Source organism: Halyomorpha halys, unplaced genomic scaffold (assembly GCF_000696795.3).
Source record: "Halyomorpha halys isolate HHAL.00 unplaced genomic scaffold, Hhal_1.1 Scaffold669.1, whole genome shotgun sequence".
NCBI classification, from domain to species: Eukaryota; Metazoa; Arthropoda; class Insecta; order Hemiptera; family Pentatomidae; genus Halyomorpha; species Halyomorpha halys.
Genome location: NW_027107180.1, coordinates 81,989 through 90,527, shown reverse-complemented (window position 1 = coordinate 90,527; position 8,539 = coordinate 81,989).

The window sequence follows — 8,539 nt, the reverse complement described above, 5'->3', positions numbered from 1 at the left end:
TTATTCTATTAATTTATATGATTATTGGTTATATATGATTATATATGATACACCTCCTTGGTTATATCTTAAAATTAATTATAGTCAAGCATCCACACAGCTTTGCCTTTCAGATTCAGATCATACTAGCGTTTCATCATGATTGTATTTTACCATAAACCCGCTTTAGTTTAAGGCGATGCCTGACGTTGCGATTCGTATTAGACTACCACTCTATGAAATATATTCCTTTGAGGGACTACTAATGTATACCATCTCTTCATGTGATGGATGATCGGCCGCGCGCTGAAGATGACGTGATGAAGACTTGGGCTCCCTCGAGTCTGCTGTCAGCGGGAATATATTACTGCCATTCGAACACGTATCACTGTCGGAGGCGAGGGGGAGATTGTGCAACTGTCTACGAGTAGAGCGGTTTATGAGTAATGTAACTAAGGTCTGGTTTAAATAGAAGCAGGATTGAAGGCTCTTTCAAGAAAAATGGGTATTGGGTCTAGAAGAGTAAACATGCATTGGGTTAAGGTTATGGTTCACAATAACTTTTCCTTAACTTATAATAATAATAATCTTTATTTATTCTGGGATTTATCCCATTAGAATAATTTACAGGCATCAAAATTAGGCTTTAGAGCCTTAGAGTAAATTACAAAATAGATATTAAATTACAAGATGTCATAAAATAATACAATGAATTTAAAAATTACAAATAAAAACCATAATTAACAGAATATATAAAATAATGATAAAAGAAATAAAATAAAACCACTTGTCATATCATAAAACATAAGATGACTTCTGATAGTAAAGTTCTATCAGTTACCACCTGTTCTATCAGTTTTATAAGTTATATGTTAATTAATACATTTTTAAATATATTTATTTATATCTAAAATTATAATTGTTCTAGGGCTTTATGTTTGAGTCGGTAGTAATTAAAAAGTTAATCGAACCGCTGTTCAATCGTTGAACGTCATTGATGTTGTACACGCATATATTGAAACAGCTGTTATTGAAAAATTATATAATTTTACACGTACGCATATTATAATTATATTTTGCGTATTTGATGTCCTATATTTTTATGTATGAAGAAAATTAATGTCGCACCATTACAGTGAGGGAGCAGACAGGAGACAGGACTTGGAAAATAAAATCATTCTGGAGCATGAGGAGATGAAGGCGAACGATAGGAAAATAAGGAGAAAGGGAAATGTTCTCAGAAGAAGTAGAGTGCGAAGAAGCAGCGATTTGTAGTTAATAAAATTTATAATTATCATTATTGTAATAAGAAAAATAATGAATTTTATTTATTTAGATAAAATCCAATACAATTTATAATTAAATATGATTCTCTTTTTTAATTTTTGCTTTCTTGCATCCTTAACTGACCAGTGAATGTAGGCTTGTTGGGCACAATATTGAAGCTAAAAAATGAAGAATTTTTTTGAAATCCGGGATATTTGCTATATTATTTGAGTTTTTTGAGAAAAACCATGGATAACAGCTAAAAATACAAAATTCTATTTTTATTCTATGCCATAAAGAATCAAAATATGGGTCATATGGAGTATTCTGTTACTCTTAAGGTGTAGTACCTCTTCCCACACTATGACCAATCATTTATCAGCCACCCTGTATATGATCCAATACAAAATTCATTTTTTATGATTATATTCAAAACGATAATACATTTCGAATGATATAATCAAAATATGTTGAACATACACTTTTTAATAACTAAATTGTACAATTATGGTGTCTTTGAATTCTAAGAAAACTATTTTTAAGTAGGGAAGACCGGGATTAGATGGCATAGATTTTAGTTTTCGATTTTTTTTTCTCCGTTACTTAAAGTAAATTTGAATTTTTATACTGACAAGGACGCCATAGGGAGCTTTTAAGTAGATTTATTTGAGTTATTCTGAGAAAAACTATAGCTAACAGCTAAAAATACAAAATTTTATTTTTATCCTCTACCATTAAGAATCGAAATATAGGTCATATGGACTTTTTGTTTCCTCTTAAGGTATAGTACCTGCTGCCACTAATGAATACTGGTTGATGAGCACCTAGTATATAAAATATAATTATATATACATATCATCGAAAAAAATTATAACTTTTATTTTCACCTTTAGTTAATTATCGAATTCTTTTATGATTTATATTTATCCATTTTTATTAATACTGCCAATAAGAGATAATTAATAATTTCGAATAAACACAATTAAAGATACTGAAAGAGAAGTAATTTTTGAGAATGAGGATAAGTCTTAAAAAATAATTACTGCACAATTGTATATCGACTTGATGAGTTTAATTAAAATCATTTGAGCCGTTTTCTTTATATAAATATGCACACTAATTTATTATTACAATATACAAATTTCTCGTTTTAGCAAATGTTGTAATTTAGCCCGATATTAGTTAATTTATATGGCTTGTGTTTTAAACGTAACTTATGAAAATGTAAAACATTAGTCATAAATAACATAATGCAAAACAAAGATTGAATAAAAATTCATATTTTATAGTATATTTTTTTCACCTTTGGTATGAGGAGGAAAGATTGTATTTACATCATAACAGCCATCTTATATATTATTTTATTAGATAATAGATCTGGATTATCTGATTTTCACCTTAATTTGAGTTACAGTGATTAATAATTTGACCATTGAAAGAAATACTGCTATTAAATTTACACTAATATTTATATTAATTGATGTTCTATGTACCTTAATTATAACTAAATTTTCATTCCAGATATTCACAGTCATGGTTCATGTATAGTAATCTATAACTGTTTACTGAAAATAAAAATTATGTTTTGCTATAAATATACAGTTATATTAGGGTAGAGTTATACGTCATGTTTTAGGCAAACATTATTCATAAAGAGCGATTGTTAACCAGGGTGTATTGAACAGCTTAACAGCCCGCTTAGGTAAGAGAATATTGAGTACTGTAGGCTGTGGCTCATCGGTAACCCCGCGACGTGCTCACAGGTGAAGCCATCAACTGACTCAGAAATTAGTCTCCTTTGGGATTATGTAGACATTCTTAGCCGGTGTTTTTCAATAGCTATTACTAATTCTTTGACGATGATAATTTTCTTTATTTTTTTTTTACATATCACTGTTACAAACTAGAGACGTACAGAAGAAGGTTAGCTCGTTAAGTAAGATAAAAAACAAAATTGGAGTGAAAAATAAGAAAAACAAAAAAAATAATAATGAAAAAAGAAAGATTCAAAACTTTTAGGATAAAAAAGTAAAAAAAAATATTAACGAAAAAAAAAATTGGTGAAGAAATACATATCTGTTTTGTAAACTATTTGATTCTGTAAAACTAATTTAATTAATTGTGGAATTATTTATAATACAAATTTTGTGAATAAACTCATTTTTTTTATAATGTTTTAAATAAATCCATACAAAAGTTTTTTTTTATTTATAATTTTTTCAAATATAAGTAAACGATCTTATAATTTTAACAAATTAAACCATATCTTAGCATTACGAGGGATGTAAAAGAAAACAAAATAGTTGGCACCCAAAATACCAGCAATGTTATAAGACTCAGAACACCTGACGAAAAAAAAAAACCTACTTCTTTAAAAACGTTTAATTTTTTTAAAACTTCAAAATGTCACATTTCCAAACAAATATGTTAAAAATTAAATAAATATTGTTATGCACATTCATACTGTTTAATTTTTCTTAATACTTTCTTTAATCTGAAATATTCATTAATTCGTATATACACCCGGAGGAGTAAGTTCGGATTACCGAGATTACACTAAATACTAATATAATAATATTTAATAGAACTAATTAAATACAATCCATAAATCAATAGGAGAAAAAAATTAAGATACATAGAAATTTGTTTTATACGGTCCATTAATTACAATTAAAATATTTTTCAATTAACAAATTAGAAAAATAACAAAACAAAGGAAAATTTCTTGTTGAACCAAAAAAAAAATGAAACGTTTTGAAAAGTGATGAAATATTAAAATAACAGTAAATTATTAAATATTAAAATAAAAAACTTCGAAATATATATAAAAGTGAGTCAATGAGACTGCTTGGTACATAGCTTCCTTATTTTAAGGAGACTCATACAAAATATCAACACAGAATTCATTATATTTTGATAGCCTGGTTACAAAGAACTGAGTAAATTCATCGATGATATATATTTGCATAAATATTTTTCTATTAATACTATAAAAATTAGCCAAATTAAAATGCTATGAACTAAATCCTAAGCTTCTGTTTGGTAACTGGAATCAAATTGAAATTTAATTCTATTCAGATAAAACCTAGATTATTGTCCATTTAGGCGTACCGATAATAAATTTTCTTTTCTTCATAAATTTCTTTGTGATTTTTCTCGAGGTTTTATGCTTACATTAAAACATCTACTAATAGTGAGAAGAGTAATCTTTGAAAATAAAAATATCACTAGGAATCTAGGTTTATTTTTTTTGGGGGGGGGGGGGATTTCTTTACCCTCAAAATAAACGTATATATAGTTTACTATAAAATATATACACTTTGATGAGCAAATTGATTATTTTTTCTTTATAACTCTTTTCCTTTTTTTTCTAGTGTTTTTTTCTGCTGTAAACGAAAAGTTAGGGAGCTTTTTCACAATCAATCTTTTTTAACATCGTCGTAGATCGATAACTGCTGACGTAGAATATAACTGGCTCTTACAATTCAATATGATAGCCCACCAATATGGATGTAGAAATGAGGTCAATAGTTTAATACTTCATATGAAAACGGAATATTGGGATATAAAGGCGATGTTCTTGAAAAGATCTTCAACCACAACTTCTCAACTGACATCAATAGAGCATTGAACTCAAACATTAACCCCATATATATCGAGCACTCAGCAGTTTTAACCTACACAAACCTGAAGCACATTTAACATATAGGTTAATTTAAAAAAAAATAAGGTGTATCAGCCAATTAAGAGTAGGAAACGCGGAGCATATCAAACTACTCCACGGAAGCAAAACCATCACTTTCAAGGCAAACAAACTCTGTCCATTCTGCAAAAGTTATTTCAATAATAGTTTGTACCACATCCTCCTACATTGTTCCACCTTTAAAGAAAATAGACAATATATCTTATAGCCACCCATGCCCGTATCTTGCGACTTACTAAACATTGAAAATATATTGAACATTGATAGTGTAGCCAAATTGAACAGACTATATATTTAAATTGTTACAATATGTAATAAGTTTAATTTTGTAAGTGAAATATAAATTTTATTATGTAAATAGATTTCGAATCTAATTAATATCGTCATTTATTTCACGCTTTCATTTATTTAAAAGAATTCTCATTATTTTAAGTTAAATATAATGGAGTAACAAATATTATGTTAATAGTTGTGTACTATCCAGTCTGTTTTTTTTGTTTACTGTTTTGTTATAGAGAACTTGTTTTATCTTTTGTTTATTGTTTTTATAATGGAGCACTAGACTCAGATTTTGTTTTATAATTGTATATTGTGTTATGAATTTGTACAAGATTTTGTCTTTCAGAAATAAAATATAATATTATCTATATCGATAACAGATAAAGCATAGTCATAATATTTGTATTTGGAAAATTAATGAATGAAATGTAAATTTTCAGTAAATAAAATTAACTACAATAGATTATGATGGAGTTGAATCTGAAAAGGAGCTACAGGAGATTTTGCTTTATACTCCATAAAAATTGTGACCTTAAAAATAGAGGTCAGATATGATAAGGAATAATTAAGAATGAGCAATAAAAAAAATACTTACCAATAGTTCATTAATTATTTATTTACATCTTCAATCAAAGAATATTTAACTGATCATTGTTATAAACTACAACTACGTTTGTCGATCAAAATAAAAATATTGTTAATTGTTTTTATACAATTCTAATTCCTGAAATAGTTTTAGATGTTGGCAGATAATGGAAAATTAGAGATTAAAAGAATAAAAGTAAACCTTCAATATATTGGCAATCCCTTTATTCATTTTCATGTCACGGAAATGAGTTCAATTCCGATTCCAAGTTATTTAGAGTGTTTAAGATACTAATACTGTTATCAGTGACTCTCCTCAGTATTATTTCCTCATAACTGGAAAACATTGATGCTTTCTTCTCATTTACTTTATAATAATTTTTTTTTAGTAATTCAAATATTGATAACCGAAAGGAATATTTATTTAAAAATATTAAGACTACTGAAGCTTATTGGTGACATTACACCACGACAGCATTAAACACATAAAGTCGAAAATGAAACAATAACAGAATAAATGGAAAAAAAAATCTTGAAAGATATCCTCTGAAATAAAAAGTATGCCAAGAGAAAAATTGCAAAAGGACATATCTGGACGGGAAATATCTGCAAGAAGACAAGTTTTGTATATTTGGTATGTGACAAGAAATGGAGAAACATATTATGAGACGTGGCCTGCAAGAGGAATCGACATTAGATTTATCTGGAAGGGGGCAAGACAAAATCTTGGCGAAGGAAACCTCCTTAAGTGAAAAATCCTTTTAAAAAATCAAAGTATTTTTGTAAATAAGCTTCTTTTCTTTTTAGAAAAAAAAATCACGGTTTGGAGATTCCCAGACTGAATGTATGTATAATGATTGGCATGGATGTGCGTAAGATTCTCCATACAAGTCCTGAGAGCTTGCGTCAAGCGCCCTCACTCAATCTTCTTCTGGCTTTTAATACCAGTGATGTAGTTGAGAGAGAGCGCCAGGATCTTCCAGAGCTCTGAATTCCCCTTCACAAGGAACACAAGCTCGGTTCAGAGTTCCCCACGCTGAATGTAAATATTGTAAACAGTAACGAATGTGTTTAAAATTTTTTTTTTTACTTTAGGTTTTTTTTTTTTTTTTATGTATAATTGAATTTATATCTCTGTTAATATGGTTTGAATATGCTGTATGACCCCTATTACCATTGGCTGTAAATATATGACAGAATGCAATATTATACAATAAATTGCTAAAGCTGCCGAATTTATTTTCAATTGAGTTTATTTTAGTTTATTTTCATTTTTTAAATTGAGTTTTATACTGAAACATCATGATGTAAAAGAGTCTCTTCCAAACTTATAAATAACATACGCTTACATAACTTTACTTGTTTGTTGGATGCAGAGTATTGTTCAAATAAAGTTATATAGTTGAAGAATGGTCGGGAAAATGGAAGATGTTGTCGGTTGATGGGTGACGTCGCGCAGTTGTAATTTGCCGGGGATTATATTAACTTCATAAAATGACTAATGATTACATGAGAGTTTCCAATACACATATCTTTATTCTGTAATTATGTATGAATGGTATCTAAAAATTGTAAAATTTGTATATAATAAAAACTAGCACACTCCGATTTAACATGATATGTTGTTGTACCATCAGATACGGTAAGAGGTCACCACATAACCAAATGAGGCAGGACGGAAACGACTGTAATGGATCTGGCTGGGTTCATGCTCCACATCCTATCTAATTACTCAGATTAATGTTACTAAGCATTATTGCAGGATTATGCAAGAGTGTATACAAGCTGTAACCTCATCTTGCGTTGTTATGTTTAATCTACTATCATCTATGAATTAAATTATTTTCTCCGATACTATAACCTAGTTCCTACACTTCAGAGGTCTGTTTCATAATAAAGTACAAACTAATACTATTAGTCATGTAGATTTACCTTAATTCAATTACACTGACTTGTACAATAGTAACATGTACTTTGGTATTTTTTAATTACTGTAATATCACTAATAGTCATCTCTATTATTACCACACTAATTTCTACACTTGAACTATGAACTAATACTATTAGCTTTCATTATGAAACAGGGTCCAGGTCCACACGTGTTAGCATTTATACATAAACATTTAGAATTTACAAAAATATTATCCTTCCAACTGTTCTTTAAGGACGCTAAACGTGGCTTCTTACACCTAGGTGAGAAAAGAACCCTTAGATTTTTGAAAATAAATTATTATGTAAAATATTCGGACCGAAATTAAGAAGGCTTCACAACGTCAAATTGAGGAAACTCCATCCGGTAAATTTAATTTAGGTTAGAATTAGACAGTCGTGTAAGGTTGTAGGACATAGTAACAAACGGATCCATAAAATGTGAATAAACACTAAACCAACGGGTCAACGTCGAAGAGGTTGAACGAAACGTAGGTGGGAATATGCCATCGAAACAGATTTAGTTGATTTGGGTTTGCACGGACATCACTGGACGGATGAATGTAGAAAGCAATCATGGAACCAAACCTTCGGTACCTCTAAGCTTTTATCATTATTATATATATACACATACAGGATTTCAGTATTCCAGAGAAAGAAAGGAAGGCTCTGTTCGCACAATGTTATACGCTGGTCTATTTTAGCCCATTGATGATGTTATTGTGGAGCTGAAGTATTTGAAACTATCTACTTTCCATGTCGTTAAAGTTGAATTTTTTGGCTTACAATTATAACATT